This window comes from Capricornis sumatraensis, chromosome 10 (genome assembly GCF_032405125.1).
Source record: "Capricornis sumatraensis isolate serow.1 chromosome 10, serow.2, whole genome shotgun sequence".
In the NCBI taxonomy this organism is placed as follows: Eukaryota; Metazoa; Chordata; class Mammalia; order Artiodactyla; family Bovidae; genus Capricornis; species Capricornis sumatraensis.
Genome location: NC_091078.1, coordinates 52,072,495 through 52,096,192, shown reverse-complemented (window position 1 = coordinate 52,096,192; position 23,698 = coordinate 52,072,495). Strand labels below are relative to the sequence as shown.

The 23,698-nt window shown below is 41.3% G+C and overlaps 1 protein-coding gene and 1 non-coding gene across 3 annotated transcripts in view; one reads left to right on the top strand and one right to left on the bottom strand.

The window, feature by feature from the left end:
• Positions 1-23,698, top strand: part of OSBPL10 (oxysterol binding protein like 10) — a 320,496-nt gene that overhangs the window by 20,068 nt on the left and 276,730 nt on the right. The gene's annotated exons all lie outside the window — the stretch shown is intronic.
• Positions 11,878-11,950, bottom strand: TRNAK-CUU (transfer RNA lysine (anticodon CUU)). The gene has a single exon. It is a non-coding gene; the product is annotated as a tRNA-Lys (tRNA).

Below are 23,698 nucleotides of genomic sequence, written 5' to 3'. Positions count from 1 at the left end.
TTTTCACCACTTATCCTCAATGGTGAAAAATTGAAAGCATTTCCCTTAAAGTCAGGAACAAGACAAGGGTGCCCACTTTCACCACTACTATTCAACATAGTTTTTGAAATTTCAGCCACAGCAGTCAAAGCAGAAAAAGAAATAAAAGGAATCCAAATTGGAAAAGAAGAAGTAAAACTCTCACTGTTTGCAGATGACATGATCCTCTACATAGAAAACCCTAGAGACTCCACCAGAAAATTACTAGAGCTAAGCAATGAATATAGTAAAGTTGCAGGATATAAAATCAACACACAGAAATCCCTTGCATTCCTATACACTAATAATGAGAAAATAGAAAAAGAAATTAAGGAAACAATCCCATTCACCATTGCAATGAAAAGAATAAAATACTTAGGAATATATCTACCTAAAGAAATTAAAGACCTATATATAGAAAACTATAAAATACTGGTGAAATAAATCAAAGAGGACACTAATAGATGGAGAAAAATACCATGTTCATGGGTTGGAAGAATCAATATAGTGAAAATGAGTATACTACCCAAAGCAATCTAATAGATACAATGCAATTCCTATCAAGCTACCAACGGTATTTTTCACAGAGCTAGAACAAACAATTTCACAATTTGTATGGAAATACAAAAAACCTCGAATAGCCAAAGCAATCTTGAGAAAGAAGAATGGAACTGGAGGAATCAACCTGCCTGACTTCAGGCTCTGCTACAAAGCCACAGTCATCAAGACAGTATGGTACTGGCACAAAGACAGAAATATAGATCAATGGAACAAAATAGAAAGCCCAGAGATAAATCCTCACACCTATGGACACCTTATCTCTGAGAAAGGAGGCAAGAATATACAATGGATTAAAGACAATCTCTTTAACAAGTGGTGCTGGGAAAACTGGTCAACCACTTGTAAAAGAATGAAACTAGAACACTTTCTAACACCATACACAAAAATAAACTCAAAATGGATTAAAGATCTAAACGTAAGACCAGAAACTATAAAACTACTAGAGGAGAACATAGGCAAAACACTCTCTGACATAAATCACAGCAGGATTCTCTATGACCCACCTCCCAGAATACTTTAAATAAAAGCAAAAATAAACAAATGGGACCTAATTAAAATTAAAAGCTTCTGCACAACAAAGGAAACTATACAAGGCAGTTCTTAACCACTGGACCACCAGGGAGGTTCCTGGCCTATTTTTATAAAAAGACTATGGGGCATGCAGCATATACTTCTTGGCTGAAGGTAGCATGTAGCTAATAAAAATTACCCAGTTTGCCTTAACTTTAATCTTCTCAAGTGGCCACTAAGGCAGCCATTCTGTGGTCTTCATCCACTACTTTTTGGAAGCTGCTTCAGGTGTGGTAAGATAGACAATTCCAGGTGTTAACTGGTGGAAATTGTTCGTGCCTGTGAGCAGCTGTCCATGAAATTAGGTAAAGCTGCAGTATTTGCAGCTCGTGGAAAGAACATTCGACCAAAGGCTTGGACGATTTGTGTGTTTATCCCTTTCCTGTTTAGTTGTTAGTTTTCTTTGCATGCTAACCATTTTGTTTTCCATCCGTAAACAAGACGAAGTGAGAGGTATATTGCTTGTTCCCTCTGTGACATAGAAAGAATGAATTATCATTTATAACCACTTTAAACCTACAACTTTATTTAATAAATACATTCTGTTATCTAGAATTATGGTGATCTTTGTTGTAAAATTATCTGTAAGCATTCGTTGAATAAAGAGGACAAAGGCAGTGTGTCTTGGGAGTTTTGTGTGATGAGGGACTTGCTTCTGGGAGCAGCAGCTCTGGGCTCACCTGATGGCCGTGACTTCGGGGGTGTAGATGAAGGCTTTGGGACTGGGCATGGGCTCAGAACTTTTCTCCTTTTCCGCTGGTTACCTTTCCACACTGTTGATTGTGTCCTTTGATGCCCAAGAATTTTAAAGTTGGATATAGTCCCGTTTGTCTGTTTTTGCTTTTGTTGCCTTTGCTTTTGGTGGCATAGTCAAGAAATCATTGCCAAATCCAATGTCATGAAACTTTTCTACTATATTTTCTTTTGGTGTTTTATAGTTTTAGGTCTTATATTTAGAGTTACTTATATGTTTTGAGTTACTTTTTGCATACAGTGTAAAATAAGGGCCCAACTTCATTCTTTTGCGTGTGGATATCCAGTTTTCCCAATACCACTTGTTGAGACTCTTTTTTTCCTGCTGAGTATTTTTGGCACCTTTTTCAGAGATCCTATGACCACACAGAGAACCGCATGCTGTATGGGCTCTCTATTCTATTTCATTGGTACACTTGTCTGTCTTTATGTCAGGACCACATTAAGATGATCACTGTAGCTTTGTAATATGTTTTGATATTAGGACTGTCATCCTTGTTCTTTTTAAAAATTATTTTGGTTCTTCAGGGTCCCTTGAGATTCTGTATGAATTTTAGAATTTTCTATTTCTGCAAAAAAAAATGCCACTGGGATTTTGCTAGGGTTTGCACTGAATCTGTAGATCACTTTGGCTGGTATGAGCTTCTTTAAGATATTAAGTCTTAAAAAAATATTAAGTCTTTCAATCCAAAGACATGAGGGTTAGCTTTCCATATATTTATATCTTCTTTAATTTCTTTCAGAAATGTATTGTAGTTTTTAGTGCATAATGTTCTCACCCTTTTGGTTAGGTTTATTCTTCTAAATTTTTTTTTGACGTTTAGTTGATTTACAATATTGTGTTAGTTTCAGGTGTACAACAAAGTAATTCAGTTATATATATATGTGTGTGTATATATATATATATATGTATGTATGTATATGTTTTCAGCTGCTTTTCCATTATAGGTTGTTGAGTGAAAGGTACTGAATATAATAGTTTAGATTTATTATTAAGTATTCTTTTTGATGCTGTTGTAAACAGAAACCGTTTTTTTCTGTTGATTTAAAAAAATTATTTATTTATATATTTTTCCTCCCTTCCCCCTAAAATTTATTTTTAATTAGAGTATATTGTTTTACAATGCTTTGTTGATTTTTGCCATATATCAGCATGAATCAGCCCTAAGTATATACATGTCCCCTTCTTCCTGAACCTCCCACCTGCCTCCCTTGCTCTGTTGATTTTTTTATCTTGCAACTTTGCTGAATTCTTTCATTACTTCTGACAGGTTTTTAAATTTTTTGTGGCGTCTTCAGTAGTTGTTATACATGTCATTTGCAAAGCTAATTTTACTTCTTCCTTTCCGGTTTGGATGCCTTTTATTTCTTTTTCCTGTCTAGTTACTCTGGCCAGAACCTCCGATCCTCTGTTGAATAGAGATGGTGGGAGTGGATGTCCTTGCCTTGTTCCTGATATTAGAGGAAAAAGCTTCAGTCTTCTGCCGTCGAGTATGGTGTCAGCTATGGGCTTTTCATAAATGGCCTTCCTTATGCTGAGACAGCTTCCTTCTGTTCCTAGTTTGTTGAGTGTCTTTTATTATAGAAGGGTCTGCTACCTGCTTCTGCAAAGTGTTATTGAAACACATGCATGCCCATTTGTTTACACATTGCCCATGTCTGTTATCACTCTACAGTGACAAAGTTAAGTAGTTGCAACAGAGACTTTGAGGCCAGCAAAGACTGAAATGGTTACTGTCCGGCCCTTTTCTAATCGCTGCTTTCAGCTGTTAATGTGGTAAATTACATTGATTGCTTTTTGAATTTTGAACCAGCCTGGCTATTCTGGGATAAACCTCACTTGGTTATGGTGTGTTATACTTTTTAATGTTGTTGGATGAAGTCTGCTAATATTTTGTTAAGGACTGTTGCATCTTTCTTTATGAAAAGTATTTGTTTACAGTTTTCTTACCCTGTCTTTGGTTTTGGTATCAGGGTAATGTTGGCCTTAAAATGAGTTGGGAAGTATCCTTGTTATATTTTCTGGAAGAAATTGTGTAGAGTTGGTGTTATTTCTTCCTTAAATATTTGGTAGAAATCACCAGGGAAACCATCTGGCCTGAAGATTTCTTATTTTGGAAGGGTTTTTAACTACAGATTCATTTTAAAAATAGTCCTAAAGCTATTCAGATTATCTGTTTCATCTTGGGTGTGTTTTGGTAGTAAATGCTTTTTGAGGAATTGGTGCATTTCTTATAAATTGTTGAATTTATAGGATGTATAAAGTTACTTCTATTATTCCCTATTATCCTTTCAATATCTTTGAAGCCTATAGTGATATTCCCTTTTTCTTTTTCCTCTTATTGAGAATTTTATGTCTTTGACAGTCTTGCTAGAGATTTATTTATTGATCTTACTAAGAACCAGCTTTTTGTTTCATTGGTAGTTTTTATTATTTTATTTTTTTTTAAAAAATATTTGTTTATTTGGCTGAGCTTGGTCTTAGTTGCAGCATACAGGATCTTCAGTGTTTGTTGTAGCATGTGGAATCTTTAGTTGCAGCCTGTGGGATCTAGTTCCCTGACCAAGAATCAAAGCCAGGCTCCCTGCACTGGGAGAATGGAGTCTTAGCCACCGGACCCCCTAAGAAATTCCTATTGTTTTCTATTTTAAAAATTTTTTACTTATGTGCTAATCTTCTAAATTCTTTCCTTCTGCTATTTATGTTTAGTTTCTTCTTTTCCTAGTTTCTTAAAGTAGAAGCTTACATTATTGAATTCTTTCATCGTTTCTAGTGTAAATATTTAATGCTATAAGTTTCCCTCAAACACTGCTTTAGTCGCCTTCACATGTTCTGATATGTTGTATCTTCATTTTAGTTTGGTTCAAAGTATTTTCTAGTGTCCCCTGAGTCTTTCTCTTTGACTCATGAATTATTTAGAAATGTGTTAATTTCCAAGTGTTTGAAGATTTTTCTGTTATCTTTCTGTTACTCATTAATTTCCTTATGGTCAGAGAACGTACTTTGAATTAATTCAGTTATTTAATTTTTATATGGGTTGTTTTATGACCTTGGTTATGTTCTATCTTGGTGAATGTTCCACGTATACTTGAAAATAATATGCATTCTTTCATCATTGGGAGAACTGTTCTGTAAATGTCAATTAGATGCAGTTCACTGATATTTTTTCAGTTCTTCTATGTCCTGATTGACTTTAAAAAGTCTTTATTTTATAATTTTGGAGCCGTGGTCTAGAAAGAAAGCATAACTCCTGCTTATAATGTCATATGTATTCAAAATTTCCCCTTAATTTGTGTTCCTTCACAGACTGCCTTATTTGTATATTTGATTTTCTTGAATATAACCTGCATAAAGTCCTAGGAGCTTGATATTTGTCCATTTTTAGGGAAAGCACACAAACGTTACAGGGCAGGGTGCTCTTCACTTTATTTTATGAGGTCTTCTCCCTGACTGTCTGGCACCTGCCATTATTTTAGGTAAATTCCTGAAAAAGCAGTTTTAGAGCTACTTGGAAATGTTTTTGGACAGTTTAGCTCAGTCCAATGCGGAATTAATGTAAATATATTGATTACCAACTGAAGATTGATAAAAAGAATTATGCATTGGTTCTGGGAATTCCCTGGTTAGCGTTTGGGGCTTTCACTGCCATGGGCTCGGCTTCCATTCTGTAAGCTGTGTGGCACAGCCAGAAGACAAAATATGTGCATTGATTCTACCGAGTGGGTGAATAGCCACTGAAGATATTCTCAGAGCAGAACTCCCCAGTTAAGAGTGCCAACTAGACTGAGTCCTGGGGAGACATCTGTGCAAGAAGCCTTTAGATAAGCCAGGCTCATCCATCCCCTTAACAAGGGGTGGATTTCCCTGTATCCGCTAAGACTTCCACTCCAGCTTTGAATATGCAAAATCTTCAAAATATTTTGAGCCTCTTTTGGGGCGGGGTGGACCTCAGACCACATCTGTAGAAAAGGGGTCACTAGACCTCTGAGCCTTCTGTTAGACCCCCCCCAACTGAGGACCCTAGGCTGGACTGGGGTCTGGTCTCACACAGGCAACACCTTGATTTCTCTTCTTTTCTCCCCATCCCAGCTTGTGAATGATGTCAGACTGTGCATTCTAAATGAGGGTGATAGAAAATGGTTCCTGGGATGATGGTAGTGAAAATGTGTTAGTTTTTAATGTATAAAATGCATATATAGATAAGAGTTCATAAATAGATGTACAGTCTATCTCTTGTATTAATTTCGTTGCAGGGGGAGGACACTGAAGGAAATTTGTCTGAAAAGCCTCCCTAGGAAACTGACGATGATAACAAAGGTTGAGAAATATTGCTTTAAATTGAAGATGCTGAGAGAGGCACCGAGCTGAAGGGCTACTGGGATTTGAACGATTTCTAATTGAGGGGGGTGGAGAGTGATGCTTCAGAATTTTATTACAAGAAAATATTTTTATCCAGAGACTTTCAGTGACTGAAACAAAAGGAAAATAGGCCTAAGTTACATCATGAATGTGAGGTGGTTGTTAAGAGCTTTATTAAATAACACAAGGAGAATTTCCTTCTGCTTGGAGTCCTTTAGGAAAAGTCCTGTGGGAAGTAAACCAGGTCTCCTGGGAGGCTGTTAGTCCACTGGGTGGCTGAGGAAGGAGCCTTCAAATCAGGATTTTAAGACCCGGGATCCGTGTTTTACCACCCATTCTCCCAGTGGTTCAGACGATTGGCAACATTAGAGTACGGAGCGTGTATTAGGTAGTTTTATTGAATCACTGTTAACTGTCAGAAATTAATAATTGCACTGTGGTTATATAAGAGAATGTTCTTAGGAAATACATAATAAAGTATTTCAGAATAAAAGGAGATGTCTGTGCTTCACAGTGGTTCCAGAAAACCAGTCTGTAAGGAGGAGGGAGCTGGTTAGGTGTGGATGGAGGGGCGGAAAGGCAGGGGCAAGGGAGGAGAGGAGAGGGAGAGAGCCAGAGTTAGGCAAAAGCAAATGCCAGAGCATCAGTGACTGTTGAGTATGGGCGAAGGAGATGTTGGGCTATGCAGGTGGCGCTCGTGGTAAAGAACCCACCCGCCAGTGCTGGAGACGGGGATCGGATCCCTGGGTCACGAAGATCCCCTGGAGCAGCGCTTGGCAACCCACTCCAGCATTCTCGCCTGGAGAATCCTGTGGACAGAGGAGCCTGGTGGCCTACAGTCCATGGGGTTGCAAAGAGTTGGACACGACTGAGCGACTTGGCACACACATAGTACACAGTAGTTCTCTGTAATAGTTTTTCAACTCTCTGTAAGTTTGAATCGTTTCAGAGTACAAAGAAAAAAAATTGAAAAGTAAACAAGAAAGCGCTTGCCTTCTTTGAGAAACATGAGTTACACTGTGTCCTGTGATGTTATTTGATTTGATGCTTTATTTATTTATATTTTCTAATTGAAGTATAGTTGATTTATAATGTAGTGTGAATTTCTGGTGTACAACAAAATGATTGTTATATATGTATATTCTTTCTCATATTCTTTTTCATTATGGTTTATCATAAAATATGGAATATAGTTTCCTGTGCTATATAGTAGGACCTCTTTGTTTATCCATTCATATGTAATCGTTGACATCTGCTCATCCCAAACTCCCAGTCCATTCCCCCCGCCCCATAATATTATTTGAAATTGTCAAGTCATTGAGTAGTTTGAGTAAAATGTCACTATATTGCATGGTCCTGGGGAGCAGGTGTTGCTCCAAGTCCTGGCACAACGCGGGGCTGTAGTAGGCTCTCAATAAATATTCTTAAGGATGAATGGAGTCACAGCAGCAATGGCACGATTTGGGAGTTCGCCTTGTCCTGGTTTGCATGGGTTTCCCTGGACACACCTCTCCGTGCCTCTGTGAATTCTGTGAAAATCACCAAGTGGACAGGGTTTGTCTCAGGAACGTTGCATTACAGCTAGTGATATGGAAGAGACTGAAACCCTAATTTTAGGCTTCTTGCTGGGAGAGGCACCCAAGCCACCTGGCAGACGCCCCTGCCTTGTTGGTTCCCGTTACAGTGCGACGTCTTCACGACACTGTTCAAAGTGAAAGTGAAAGTGAGGTCGCTCAGTCGTGGCTGACTCTTTGCGACCCCATGGACTGTAGCCCACCAGGCTTCTCTGTCCATGGGATTTTCCAGGCAAGAATACTGGAGTGGGTTGTCATTTCCTTCTCCAGGAGATCTTCCCGACCCAGGGATTGAACCCGGGTCTCCCGCATTGTAGGCAGACGCTTTACTGTCTGAGCCACCAGGGAAAAAACTGTTTAGGGAGAAGCTAAAGTTACTTTTTTATGGTAAAATATATATGACATAAACTGTACCATCAAAAAAAGTATTTATTTTGTTGTTCATTTTTGACTGCCCTGGGTCTTGGCTGCTGCGTGCAGGCTCTCTCAAGGTGTGGGGCACATGCTTCTCGTTGCGGTGGCTTCTCTTGTTGCCGAGCATGGGCCCTAGAGCGTGGGCTCAGTGGTGTGGCACACAGGTTTAGTTGCCCTGCAGCATCTGTAATCTTCCCAGACAGGGGACTGAAACTGTGTCCCCTGCATTGGCAGGCAGATTCTTAACCACTGGACCACCAGGGAAGTCCCCTTCAACCTTTTTGAAATGGACAGTTCAGTGGCATTAAGGACACTCAAACTGTTGTGAAACTGTGGCCATTCTTTATCTCTAGAAGGTTTCCATCCCCCTAAACTGAAACTCTGTATTCATTACACAGTAACTTATTATTTGCTTGGCAAGACATTTATTCTCCAGAATTATAATTGTTAGTGATGGTAGGCTCCAGGACCCCAGGTCTCAAATTGATGGCACCGAGAATAGAGAACTTACTTTAATTAATTATCTTGCTGCTGCTGCTGCTGCTGCTAAATCGCTTCAATTGTGTCCGACTCTGTGCGACCCCATAGACGGCAGCCCACCAGGCTCCCCTGTCCCTGGGATTCTCCAGGCGAGAGTACTGGATTGGTTTGCCATTGCCTTCTCTGAATTATCTTGCAGGAGGACACTAACAAGTTTAACAGGAACATCTGCTGCCGGTTTATAGAAATTAACTTTCCCTGAAGATTATAACATACATGGGAGGAGGGGCAAGAGAGGGTAAGGGATTAAGAATTATGAACTGTTATGTAGAGAATATGCCACAAACTAACACAACACCGTAAAGCAACTATATTCCAGTAAAATTTAATTTAAAAATAGCCACAAGAATGTATTTAAATTAAAAGACGCTTACTCCTTGGAAGGAAAGTTATGACCAACCTAGACAGCATATTAAAAAGCAGAGACAATACTTTGCCAGCAAAGGTCTGTCTAGTCAAGGCTGTGGTTTCTCCAGTAGTCATGTATGGATGGGAGAGTTGGACTATAAAGAAAGCTGAGCGTCGAAGAACTGATGCTTTTGAACTGTGGTGTTGGAGAAGACTCTTGAGAGTCCCTTGGACTGCGAGGAGATCCAACCAGTCCATCCTAAAGATCAGTCCTGAGTGTTCATTGGAAGGACTGATGCTGAAGCTGAAACTCCAATCCTTTGGCCACCTGATGTGAAGAACTGACTCATTGGAAAAGGCCCTGATGCTGGGAAAGATTGAAGTCTGGAGGAGAAGGGGATGACAGAGGATGAGATGGTTGGATGGCATCACTGACTCAATGGACATGAGTTTGAGTAAACTCTGGGAGTTGGTGATGGACAAAGAGGCCTGGCGTGCTGCGATTCATGGGGTCTCAAAAAGTTGGACACGACTGAGCGACTGAACTGAACAAGAATATATTTACAGCACAGAGAATACAGCCAATATTTTATAATAACTAAATGGAATATAACCATTACAAATCATGAATCACCATTTTGTACACCTGTAACTTATGTAATATTATACATCAACTATACATCAATAAAAATTTAAAAAATTATACACTATAATATATACTGTTTAAAGTGAAACATAAGAGCTCTAAGGCTTTTTAAAATACTTCTTAAAATTAACCTAATGGAGGCATAATTAGCAGACAGATGTACCTGTTTTCAGTGTGTAGTTTGATGACTTTTGTGTCTTTTTTTGTTTTCTTAATACAGATACTACTGGATCCTTGTTTTTTTGGCAGTGCTGAGGTCTTAGTTCCGTTACCAGGGACTGAACCTGGGCCCTTGGCAGAGAAAATGCTGAGTCCTGACCACTGGACTACCAGGGAATTCCCTCATTCTCTATTTTAATGACTTTTCTGTCTAGTTATAAAAGTATTATTTCATGTTCCTTGTACAAAACTCAGAAAATTCAGAAAAAAGAGGAAATACAAGACCTTTAAGAATGATCTCCTTTCTTTCTTTAAAAATAAACTTTTTTAAAAAGCAGTTGTAGGTTTCATGCAAAATTGAGTGGAGCTGCAGAGTTCCCGTATACTCTCTGCACGTCCCCCCAGCCTCTCTTATTACATTTAAAATTTTAAGTGACACCTGCCTGCTAAGATACAGTTCAGAGCTACCAGCCTCTCAAGCTTCCTGCGGGTGGGGGGTCCACTTTTCTCCCGGAGCCTCGCTGGCACTTGGGTTCTTCCTTACCTTGTTTGGTGGCTCGTGACAATGTCATGCCAGGAAGGCAGCCACAGGGTTTGTGTTTGCCTGGTTTGTCTTCAGTATTTGATGGTTGAGCCAGCAGGTGATTGGAATGGCTTGAGAATTCTGTTTGTTACAGACTTGCTTAGGAGTATTCTTTTTGCAGTGAATTCTACATGGAGACTCTTAAGACGGCTCTGGACAATAAAAAAATAAAGCTCTGGTTTCCTGATGAATGATTAACCGAGAGAGGCACCTGGGTATTTTTGAGCTATGAGGTGGTTTATGCTAATTTTCAGACAGCTTTTGTGTGCAAGCAGGTTGTGTTCCAACTCTTTGTGGGTGAGTTCTTTTTGGACTTTGGAGTGTATTTTCCTTTCAAAATGAGGAAGAAGGATTAAAGAGGATGGTTTGTGGTTAATTTCTCCCAAGTGGTGAGCAACATTTTATGTGTGTATGTGTGTGTGTGTGTGTGTGTGTGAGTGAACGTGGGTTATACCCTTGAGAGGTAGAGAGATGGTCACACAGTCTCTTGTAGCAGTTTCCAGAAGTCAGGAAGGTTCAGAGACACTTGGTTTCTGGGCCGATGGAGGGGAGACAGAGCAGTGAAACTTCCATTCTTACTGGGAACTGAATAGTTACAAGCTGTGGGGTAGGGGAGGCGGTGCTGCATTTTGTAAACTAACTTGCAACCTTCTGGTGTCCATTGTAGTCTTGCTTTCTTATTGAGGTCAGTTGGATCTGAGTTAGAAATTTGACCAGACAACAAAATATTTAAACTGTTTTCCCCTATTGCATCTCATTTCCATAGTCTGTTTAGGATCTTAATTGATGCAAATGCTCTTGTTATCCTGAATGTGATTGAATGCAGGGTTCTAATTTAATTTTATATCATGTTAATAGACCCACAGACATAGAAAACAAACTTATGGCTACCAAAGAGGATAGGGTAGGGAGGGACAAATTAGGAGTTTGGGATTAACAGATACACAGTACTGTATATAAAAGAGATAACCAACAAGGACCTACTCTATAGCACAGGGAACTATATTCAATATCTTGTAATAACCTATGATGGAGAAGAATCTGAAAAAGAATATATATATGTGTGTGTATATAGTTGCACATCTGAAACTAACACTACATTATAAATTTTACTGTATTAAAAGTAGAAACAAATTTTACATCATGTTGTTAAACTTGATTAGGGTATCTGAGGGTCTGAATGACCAGTGGGGTGTGGCTGGTGCCAGCCTTACTTTATGTGGTACCTCTGACATCCTGAGCGACATGAGGAGGGTGTTTTATTTATTTAAAATATTTGCTTATTTTTGTGACTTGTGCCAGATCTTGGCTGTGGCACATGGGATCTTTAGTCGTGGCATGTGAGATCTGATTCCCTGACCAGGGATTGAACTTGGATCCCCTGCATTAAGAGCACAGAGTCTTAGCCACTGGACCACCAGGGAAGTTCCAGGGAGAGAGTGCTTGGTTAGGTTGATGAAACCCAAAAGCAAGCTCAGGAAGGAATCTCCAAGGCTCGCGATTTGCAGGATCACTGGATCTTGATCTGTTTGTTGCTCATGGAAGCTTTTTGTGTAATTTTAAAAATTTTCAGCCGGACACTAAGATGGTCCCCTCTGTGCCAGGGAGTTTGGAAGAACTGTTTTTACAGTGGAATACATCTGATCCCCAGGAGGGAGAGTTTTGGTCTTCTTAACTGATACGCAACTTTTCTATTCTCTGCATTTAAGAGAACCTGATTGTAAGTAACTCTGTGACCGCATGTTACAACTCAGAAATAATCCTAACGTTTTACCACTGTCTTTTTCTGGAAGCATTTTCCAAAAGAAATAAACAGTAAAAGGCAGGCGGAGGCTGACATTTTCCTTCTCAGGGCATCATTCCAGGACCCTGAAGATCCTCAAATAAACTTGCCCTCATCTCACAGGTAAGGAAGCAACCCCAAAGAGATGACATTTAGTTCAAAGTTATACTCTGGCTTTGTGACAGTTAGAACAAGAAACTGCCTCTCTGCTCCTCAGACAATTTTGGAAAAACTCCAGAAAAGTGATGCTAAATAGGATCTTTCTGCCCTGTGGTTTCGTTATACAGCAAAGAATACCCACTGGTTTCTCATTATCTGGCTGGTGCCCTGAAATTCATTCAGTGTTCTGGTTTATTTATTAGCTGTTTTGAGTGATGGAGAACAATTTCAAAATGTGAAGAGAGCTATTCTTGAACCCTGTGTTCCCGGGGTATGAAAAGATTGTGTTCGGATATCTTATCTCTGAGCCTGATGTTAATTTCCTCTAATATATTGCAAAGAATAAGTCACTTTTTTTTTTTTCTTTTGGGCATGCAGCTTGTAGGATTTTAGTTCCCTGATCAGGGATGAATCTGGGCCCGCAGCAGTGAAAGTGCTAAGTGCTAACCACTGACCTTCCAGGGAGTTCCCTATATTGCAAAGAGAACTGGGTTTAATAGTTGCTTTTATTTTTCCAAATTATGAATAAACCAGCTTTTATAACTGCTTCGAATCTATCTGTAGATATACAGGTATCTAGCATCACTCTTTCTGGTGATGCTAGAATAGAAGATGCACTTCTGAATCCTGAAAGGTGCCTAGCTAAATCTGATTATGTTGCATTGCACAGTTGAGGCATTTCCCTGGGGACTGGTGTTTCCTTCCAGGTCTTTCGGTTCAGTTCAGTTCAGTTCAGTTGCTCAGTCATGTCCGACTCTTTGCGACCCCATGAATCGCAGTGCGCCAGGCCTCCCTGTCCATCACCAACTCCCGGAATTCACTCAGACTCACGTCCATCAAATCCGTGATGCCATCCAGCCATCTCATCCTCGGTCTTTAGGACAGAATATTCTTTGGTCATTTGGCAGTGGTTCTACCCTGACCTTGATGTGCTGGCGGATGTGACATGTTTGTTTCTCTTGCACCTCCACTCTTTTTAAAAAAAAAACTTTATTTATTTATATTTTGGCTGCATTGAGTCTTTGTTGTGATGCATGGGTATCTTTAGTTGTGGCTTGCTGGCTTAGCTGTTCTGAGGCATGTTGTTCTCAGTTCCCAGGCCAGGAATTGAACTTGTGTCCCCTACAGTAAGTAGAAGGCAAGTAGTTAACCTCTGCCCCACCAGGGAAGTCCCACACTCCTCCACTCTTGAAAAATGGTGTCTTGGACCATACCCTGGCTCCAAGAGTCTGGGGTTGGCAGACTCTTTCTGTTAAGGGCCAGATAGTAAGTAATTTCAACTGTGCTATTGTAGCATGAAAGCAACCATGGACAGTACGTCAATAAACAGGCGTGGCTGGGTTTCAATAAAACTTTATTTACAAAAAACAAATGGTGGGCCAGATTTGGGCTATGAGTCTTTTTTTTTTTTTTGCTGATCTCTGGCTTAGTGGTGTTTTAGAAAACAAGATTTGAAGTCCCATTGGCTTCTATGGGTGATGGAGGAGAGAAAGAATCCAGTCCTCAGGACGTAAACATCTCAGCTGAGATTTAGCATCCTTAGTTGGAAAGATGCTTTTGTATCATTTTTCAATAACTTCTCAGTTGTTAACCAAATGGCTTTTTTGGGAAAAAAATCTCCCCGAATCTCACTGCTTTTGGGATCATACCACTGTATTTTCATTTTCGTACATTTCTTTTGAGTCCTGTCATTTTGTGCTTTTACTTTTGCAAAGCCTCGATGTGTATGCATACCAGTTGGTTTTATTCAAGAGCAAGATGCACCCACATATCTGACAGGTGCAAGTACATTGAGATCTAGTAAACACTAAAAGGTATAAATGAGGTTTGGCAGAGAAGATTTTTTAAGGACTGATTTGTTGACTTTTTCAATAAAAGAGTTATAATTCACTCTTTTCTTAAGCCATGCAAAAGAACAGTAGTCACAGGGCCAACTATTGGAAGAAATTAAGCCTGGATCACAGTGACTCAGGTACAGGTCCATTCAATGCCAAAGTCACCCTGTGGCTCTAAGTCACCTTTGTGGTCCCCGGGTTTCAGGGTGGCGTGAGCCTGCCTGCACCCTTGCCAACAGTTCCAGAAGCTAGACTGTAGCATGTTTTTTTGTTTTCCTTCTTGGTTGGTGCACCCAAAATAAACCAAGAAACAATGACCACACTTCAGTTTCCCTCTATATGATGTGACTCTAAAGATATATTTTCCTAAACATGAATTCTCAAATATGTATCTGCAAGAATGGCAGGAGTCCTTTTTACAGCAGTGCTGCCATTGCTCAAGTTATTTTGAAAGCTCCCTTTTCCCCCCTAGAATTGCCTTCAGAACCAGTGACAAGCTGCCACAGAAAAGAATTCTGACTGCTTTGTGGTCTTACCTCATTTTTGACTAAAAATGGCCCTGATTTGGTTTCAGCTATTTCCCAGTTTTGTAACCATGCTTGGAGCAGATGGATTTGTCTCAACAGAGCTAAAGGTTTTGGGTAATGACAATAAACCAGGAGCCCCTGAGGGTATTTCTTTAGAGGGAAAAAAATATTTACATCTGTGTAAACTGTGATAGTTAAAAAATTCTCATGCCTTTGTAGATCATTAGACTATCCTCAAATCACCATGCCAACATGGCTTTTGAATGAGATCATCCTTACCCACTGAAGGGGCCTCCAAGAATGACCTGCTTTATTCCAGACCCCAGTCCAGGGTCCTTGAAAGGCCTTCACTTTGTGTGTGCTCTCTTGTCCCTGGGATATTTGAAAGTCTCTTCTAGGTTTGCTTTTCTGGGTGTCTGTGCATGTATTCCTAGAAGCTCACAGACCGTCGTGTGTTCTATCCATTCCTTTCGTCCTCTCCTGCCGTCCCTCCAACATGGAAAGTGGGAAGCTAACATCCTGTTCTAGGGGGTTTTCTTGCCTGGCAGGCAGTGATGTAGGCTTGTAACTTGGGAGGCAGTCTCAGAGCTGCTCACAGGCAAGGTTAGGATCTTTGTCACAGACAGTAGCTTCCTTCTAAGCCGTCTAAGCAATAGGTGATTTACTGGACAGTTTTAAAGTATCTCTGGGAGAACCAGGCTTTGATGCTTCATGTTCAGCGGTGACACAGCTTAGGTCCAGATTGCAGCCATAACATGATTCTAATTAACTTCTGCCCCAGTACCTGTGACACTAGAGACAGAACACTAAACCCTCTGCACAGCTGCTCCAAGGCATCAGACACCCCTCCCACTGTCTTGCAGCAAGTCCTGACCTAACCTGTAGCTGCTGTCTCCTGTCATTTCTCCTCTGCCTTTTAAATCTTGCATGGCTGTCCGGTGGCTAAGACTTCACCTTCTAATGCAGGGAGTGCAGGTTTGATCCCTGGTCGTGGAGCTAAGACCCCATATGCTTTGTGACTAAAAAAATCAAAACATAAAATAAAAAAGAACAGAAGCAATATTGTAACAAAATTCAATAAAGACTTTTAAAATGATCCACATTCCTGTCCCCCACCCCCCCCAAAAAAAGTCTTGCATGAGTGTGTTTCCTTGGAAGAATCTAGCTGCAAGGGAGTCAGTGAAGGGAGTGTCTAACTTTCTAACCTCTGCAGAGCAGGAAGGTGGGTGGGCTGGAAAACTGCTGGATGGTGCTGAACTTTGCAGTATTTGTGACCCAGGGTGTATGCACAGAGGTGATGGCTAAACTTCTGGTGGGTAGATAGATTCTTGCAGTACAAAGAACAGAAGGGGAATTGAGTGTGGGAGGCTCATGGGGACCGTTGGGAGAATTCAGTGACTGGAATTCAGGGCAACTGTTAGTGCTGTTACCCACTGGGTGGCAGGTGGCACTGCTGGGCAGGAGTGGCCGTTGGCCATGCCTCTGCCCTTGGCATGGTCCTCACCTTGGAAAGAGGGAAGAAATGCTGAGTTTATGTTGCTTTTTCCTCTGTAGCCTTGGAGTTTTGAGGCTGGCAGAGCCAGTTCCAGTTTCCAGCCTCATAACCACAGGTATGTTATTACTCCACTCTGAGTTTCAATCTGCTCCTCTATAAAATGATAATATGCTTACCTTGCAGGGAGATGGTGATTGCAAAATCAGCAGACTGTCTAACACACACTTCTAATGCGTGGTGGTTGCCCAGTGAATGACTGCTCTTGTGCTCAGCATTGCCCTGTTTCTCTTTTTCATTCGTCTGAGCAGCTCACAGCTGCCTTAAACCCCAGTAAGTACAGTAGCTTCTGTGCTTTTTCTTAGCCTTAGCTTACCTTCTTCACCCCCTGTATGTCTCACTTGCCCCTTGCTCCCTGATCATTTTATATGAAAAATTGCAGACATATAGGAAAGTTTATAGAGTTGTACAGGGAACACACATATAGTGATCATTTGGATTCTGTAATGAACATTTTTAAAATTTTAATTTTCTTCAGAGATTTTTTTTTGATGTGGACCGTTTTTAAAGCCTCTACTGAATTTGTTACAATATTGCTTCTGTTTTGTGTACTGGTTTTAGGGCTTCAAGACATGTGGGATCTTAACTCTCTGATCAGGGATCAAGCCCCCATCCCTTGCACTGGAAAACAAGGTCTTAACCACTGGACCATGAGGGAAATCCCTACAAGGAACATTTGATTATACCTGCTTTAGCACATAGCTTCCCATGTATCCATTCATCAACCCGTCTTCTTTTTCTTTCTTTCTTTTTCTATCTTTTTTTCCACTGTGGTGTGCAACTTACAAGATCTTTGTTCCCTGATCAAGGATTGAACCTGGGCCCTGGCAGTGAAACCACAGAGCCCTAAACACTGAACCACAAAGGAAGTCCCCTTTTTATCTATTTATACATTTCTAAGTAAGTTTCCAATGTCAGTACACTGCCCTGTAAATATTTTAACATGCCTATCATGAACAAATATCATTAATTATCTTTGTTTACTGTTTTTTTTCTTGATGTAAAATCTCACAGTGAAATGCATGAATCTTAAGTGTACGTTCACTGAGTTCTGACAGCTGCATACACTTGCTACTCAAAGCCCTCAAGGTATAGAACATCACCACCTGCCCAGAAAGTTCTGGTGCCCCAGCCCCTCCCATCACGTGCAGCCACCAGTCCATTTTCTCCCACTGGAGATGAGTTTTGCCTAGTTTAATATTTCATATAAATGGAACCAGACAGTGGGTACAGTCGCTACTGCCTGGCTTCCTCTAGTCAACATAACATGTTGGGGCTCGTCTGTGTAGTTGTCTTATCGGGCACTGATTGCCTCTCATCGTTGAGTCTGCAGCTTTAAAATCATTGCTGCAAAGCAATGATGAGCCTTCCTTGTGGAATTTGGAGGTCTTTCTTATTTCCCATTTTTAGCCAGATGACATCAATGCACAAAGGCTCTTTGTAGCCAGCTAGAGTAAAAGGGGCTCAGAGGCCGTTGGGCCACTCTCTTAAGAGTCTCAGCATCTTGGCCAGGGCATCCTCTCTCTGATCCATTTCCCTCCCATTTTGAGACTACTGTCAGTGGGGGTTTATGTGCAGGAGGAATGAGAGGGCTGGTAGATGGGCACCTTTGACATTTGACTGTCTTAGGCTTAAAAGAAGGATGAGACTTCCTGGTGGTTTAGCAGTTAAGATGCCATGCTTCCAAAGCAGGAGGCGTGGGTTTGATCCCTGGTCAGGAAACTTAAGGATCGCACATGCCACACTGCCCCCCCCCCCCAAATCTGAATGATTTTTGTTATTGAGGATTTCATTATGCTAAGTACGTGCTAGAAATAGAAGACCAGTTGGGTGCAACAGCTGGAGTTGAAAACAAATTCCTGTTTAGCTTTTCTGTTAATGAATTAACCAGAACCTGAAGTTGCTAAATTCTCTGATAGAAAAAAGAATCACTTTCTTGCTTCTTGTCCCTAAGTTTTTGTTTTGTCTCTCCCTTCCATCCTTCCTTCCTCCTTTCTCCTCCTCCATCTCTCTGTCTCTGTCACACACACACAAACACACACACACACACACACACTCACGTTTGTATATTTACATATAGAGACTTATCTGAAAGTTCAGGCAGATCTTTTTTCAAGGTCATTGAGATGTTTGAGGGGCAGAAGGAAGAGGGTGGGGAAAGCTTGGTGCGACTTGATGATAAGAAGCCAGTGCCCACTCTCTGGGGCCAGGTTATTAAGTGATGTGGATGAGTTTTGGATACAGCAAGGGTACATGCTGGTACCTGCCTTGTTCTCTCCTTCACAGGGGTTCTGGAACCTGCCTACACAGGAGACGTGTTGGGTAAGATGTTACCAAATCCTTCCTGTCCTGGACCAGCTGAAGCAGGATGTGACCCCCAACCCCACCACCACATGCTTGTGCTAAGCTGCTTCAGTCATGTCCTCCTCTTTGCAACCCCATAGACTGTAGCCTGCCAGGCTCCTCTATCCATAGGATTCTCCTGGCAAGAATACTGGAGTGGGCTGCCGTTCCCTCCAGGGGACCTTCCCGACCCAGGGATCAAACCTGCATCTTCTGCATTGCAGGTGGATTCTTGACCTGCTGAGCCATTGGGGAAGCCCCCCACTCCGCACCCCCATTGTTAAATGGGAAGCCGCAGCTTAAAATCACATGGGGACCCATTTTCACATACATTATCGCCGCTAATCCTAATAATCACCAAAGGCAGGCAGGTTTTAGTAAGATCGTATTTGAGCTGAGCCAGCTGATCTCAAAATGGACATTGGAGCAGGGGGCAGTCTGACTGTAGTGGCCGCGTTCTTCCCGTTACCACCCTCCCTTTATGTGGACGGGGGTCACGGCAGGATTGTTGTTTGCTCGTTCATTGTTCACCATCTGCCGCGTGTGACTTGGAGGTGTTTGGTGGGTCCCTCCCTGGGGGAGCAGTGGACTGGGAAAGAGACCCTGGGTGTGGCGTGGAGTCCTGGGGCACAGAGGGAGCATGGTGGAGGGGCACCAGCTCTGGATGTGGTAGGCAAGGAATTCTTTCTGGAGGGAGCACATCTGCTTAGAGTGTGGAGGTGTGAGAGAGAGCTCAAAAGCTGAGAGCCAGCCAGGAGAGAAGACCCAGGACCTGATTCCTTTATCACCTTTCCCATAAAATGGTTTCTCAGCCCAACCATCAGTGCACTATGGCGTGGCTTCTCACCTGTTCCAGGGTCCTCTCTGCGTTTGAAAAACTGAATGAAGATGCTTCATCATAGGTGTTCTTTAAATTGCAAATTTCCTTGAATTTTAAAGGATTTTTTTCTGCTATTTTTTTAAAAAGATTTTGTTCAGTATAACCACATGTTAAGAAGATGTTAAAAAAAACCCCGACACTGTGACTGTAGAGCTGAGAAATCCTGAACAAATGCTGCTTACGTCCCACCACTCCTGGAAGGCACAGGTGTCCTGTAAGAAGAGCTGAAGCTCATGAATTGTCTGTAATTTTTTTCTTCCTGGTGGAAACCTTGTAGTCTAGCATAGTCTTAAAAGTCTGGGCATTAATTAAAAGCCCAGCTTTGTGGCTTTCATTTACCTGCTTGCTTGGAAGTTATTTCTAAACCTCAGTTTCCTCATCAGTCAAAATGAGATTGGTAATAATACTGCATATAATCCAAAAAATCATTTATTTACTGTTTGTTTCCACTTTGCAGTTTTATACTGTCATAGAATGAATAGGTGATTATTTTTTCTTGTCTTTTTAAAACATTGAAGCATAACTGGTTGACAGTGCTGTTTTAGTGCTGAATGCATAGCACAGCGATTCAGTTATATATACATATATATGTATACACTTTTTCAGATTCTTTTTGATTATAGGTTGTTATAGAATATTGAGTATAGTGCCCTGTGCTATACAGTAGGACCTTTTTATGTATCTATTTTATATGTAGTAGTGTGTATATGTCAATTCCAAACTCCTGATTTATGCCCCGCTCCCTCTCCCTTTCCTGTTTGGTAACTATGCATTTGTTTTTTTGTCTGTGATTAGACTACGTAATTTTGCTAAGCTACTGGGTATAAATAGTAGCTCCTTGATGTTTTAATTTGTGTATATATGATTCTCAGAAAGAGAGTCGCTTTTCATTTGTTCAAGAATAATTTTTTTTCCTCTTTTGTGAAATTCCAGCTTGTGTCTTTTTGCTCAGTTATCTAGTAGGTTATTTATGTTTTTCACATTGGTTTATGACTTCTGTTTTTTTTTTTTTAATTTATTTATTTGACTGTGCCGGGTCTTAGTTCTGGTGTGTGGGATCTTGTTCCCTGACCTGGGTTGAACCTGGGCCCCTGCACTGGGAGCATGAAGTCTTAGCCTCTGGACTCCCAGGGAAGTCCAGTTTATGAGTTCTTTATATATTCTGAATACTTATCCTTTGTTGAATGTATGTGCTACAGATATCTTTTCTTAATTGATAGCTTGTCTTTTAGCTTTATTTGTGATGCATTTGGAAAACAAATTCTTATTATTTTTGTATTATCTTTATTATGCTTCCCCATGCTGACAGCTGCTCCCTTCACTGACAGAAACAGCCATTACTTCTGGCAGGCTCATCTCAGACGCCTGGGATGGAAACACAAACAAGCATAAGTAGAATTTCCTGCAGAGACCTACTTTTTAAAAACTGCTGATTCTCAGATCACTGCGTCAACCCACAGCACAACTGACAACTCAGATTTTTCCCTAAGAGTAGCTCCCAGCTCCAGTCTAAACCAGTCAGTCCACAGATGGCAACCTCAGGTCCAAAGGTTCTTAATTTAACTGTGACAGGATTTCTGTATTTTCTTTCCTGGTTAGAAATACACTCTTTTAAAAGACTGGAGTATAGTTGATTTATAATGTGTTAATTTTTGCTGTACAGCAGGGTGACTTAGTTATGTAAATATTCTTTTTCATACTCTTTTCTGTTAAAATTTATTGCAGGATATTGAATATAATTCCTTGTGCTATACAGTAGGACTTTGTTGTTTATCCATCCTATATATAATAGTCTGCATCTGCTAACCCCAAATTCTCAATCCAACCCTCCCCTGCACCCCCTCTACAAGTCTGTTCTCTGGTCTATGAGTCTGTTTCTGTTTCGTATATAAGTTCATTTTAAATATGCATCGTATTTTAGATTCCACGTGTAAGTGGTATCATGTGGTATTTGTGGCTTGTCGCTTGTCTGACTTACTTCGCTTTGTATGGTCCTCTCTAGGTCCATCTGTGTAGTGGCAAATGGCCTTATTTCTTTTTTTGGTGGCTGAGTAGTATTCCATTGTGTATATGTACCATTTCTTCTTTATCCATTCATCTGCTGATGGACATTTAGGTTGCTTCCATGTCTTGGCTGCTGTAAATAGTGCTTCTGTGAACATAGAGGTGCATGTGTCTTTTGAATTATGGTTTTGTCTGGATATATGCCCAGGAGTGGGATTGTTGGATCGTACAGTAGCTCTGTGTTTAGTTTTTTGAGGAACCTCCACACTAATAGTGTAAGACGGTTCCCCTTAGAAGGATATTCTTTATTTTCTGCTGAAAGTTCCAGATGTTTACCTTTCTGAATTAAGTCTGTGATCTTTCTGGACTTTTGTATGGATGGTGTGAGGTAGGATTCAATAGCCTTAGGTGTTTCCTGCACTATGTTCCCAAGCATGAAGAGGAATGTAACCACTCCAGCTCCTTACACAGTTCTGGGCACATGCAAGGTATTCTGTAAGGGTAGGTTATTGCTATTGTAACCTTCATTCACCTGGTTTTTCTGTTGATGAGTGCATTTCTTCTTGAAATCATTGATGCGTGTATTTTAGGAAAGACAATTGAGGCAGATTTGTGTTGGTTAAGAAACCAACCTGTCTTCCACAAAACTCTGACCTAGTATTATCAGAAACTTGATCTGTGAGTTTAATCAAAGGGTAAATCTTAATTAATGAATTAGTTGATTTGAGCATCTATTTCCTTTTGGATGTGGTTGGTGATTCAGGATTTCTCTGGCATCTTACAGAGTACCTTCTACCTCCGCCCTCAGATAATCAGATAGTCTTTTCTTATAAGGTTCATCTCATTCCTTTGGAATTTGCTTGTTCAGCTTTGTATTGCCAGAGATGTACCCTCTAAATACATGAAGACAGGGGCTGGGGCTTCAGCCAGGGTCCTGGAAGCTCTCCTGAAGTTCATTCCTGCTTGAATATCTTGGAGCAAATTGTTCAGGTTGCCCAGAAATCTTGCTTTGGGGGCCTTTTCCAATTTCTCAGCTGTGCTGTAGTGGAAAGGAGAAGCAGAGAAGTACTTCTTGGAAAATTAAAACTGCTTGGCCGTACTTCTGGGACACATTGAGTGCACACAATGAAATCTGGAAAGTAAAACATGAAACTTTATAAGGTGAGCATAAAAAGCACCGTAAAAATTGGAGGAATGTTGTCAGTTATATGGCTGAGGATGGTTGCCCGTTTATTGCTCGGGTGTGGTTGGGGAAATCCACTCTGAGGCTGGAGGGCTCCTGGGCAGAAGGCAGATGGAACCACGGGCTGCTGTTTGTACCAGGGAACAGACACCCCAGTGCCTGGGAGAGCAGCCTTCAGCCCGGGTTGCAGAGTTGCACTGCATGCTCGAGGCTTTTCAGAGGTGCTCAGGCACCTTGTGGAGGTAAATTTGTTAACCTCCTGCCAATTTCCAGGGAGGTGGAAAGATGGAAAGATTCATGATCAAGAGGGACCTTTCTCTCTTCTCCCTCGGTGTTTTTCTCATGGACTTCTGGAGTGGCTTCTGTAGCAGATGTTGTTGGTACCCTGCCTGGATCCCCTCTCTTGGCCTTGTGTGCCCCACGCTTGGCTGCAGCAGGGCCAGCTGCTAACACCTCATGCCTGGATCCTTCACTGGAAGATTCTGCCTTGCTGGAGAGTAGCTCCATACCCTGGAGAAGACTGGAAGGAAACATCTCATTCCCTACCTTGGGGTGCCCTGTACTGAGTGGTTGACATCAGTGACTGATGTCAGTTATTGGGGAATAAAACCCAGCCCTTAGCCTCTGGGCAGCACAAAGTCTATAGTCCAGGTAACTCCGGAGCTCCCTGCCAGATCAGACGGCAGCTGGCCTGCTCTCAGCCCTCATCTTTCCCTGTTCATGCAACTCCCCTCACTTTGCTACAAGTTTCTGCTCTTTCTCCAGCACCCACTGGTGCAAGAATTGCCACATCAGGCTCTTCTTCTAGGGAGCGCGACCCAAGACAGGCTCCTCTGTCTCTCCTCTCTGGGTGTCACACTCGGCTCCGTCCGGTGGAATGTTTACATTGAGTCTCTTCTGCCCCGC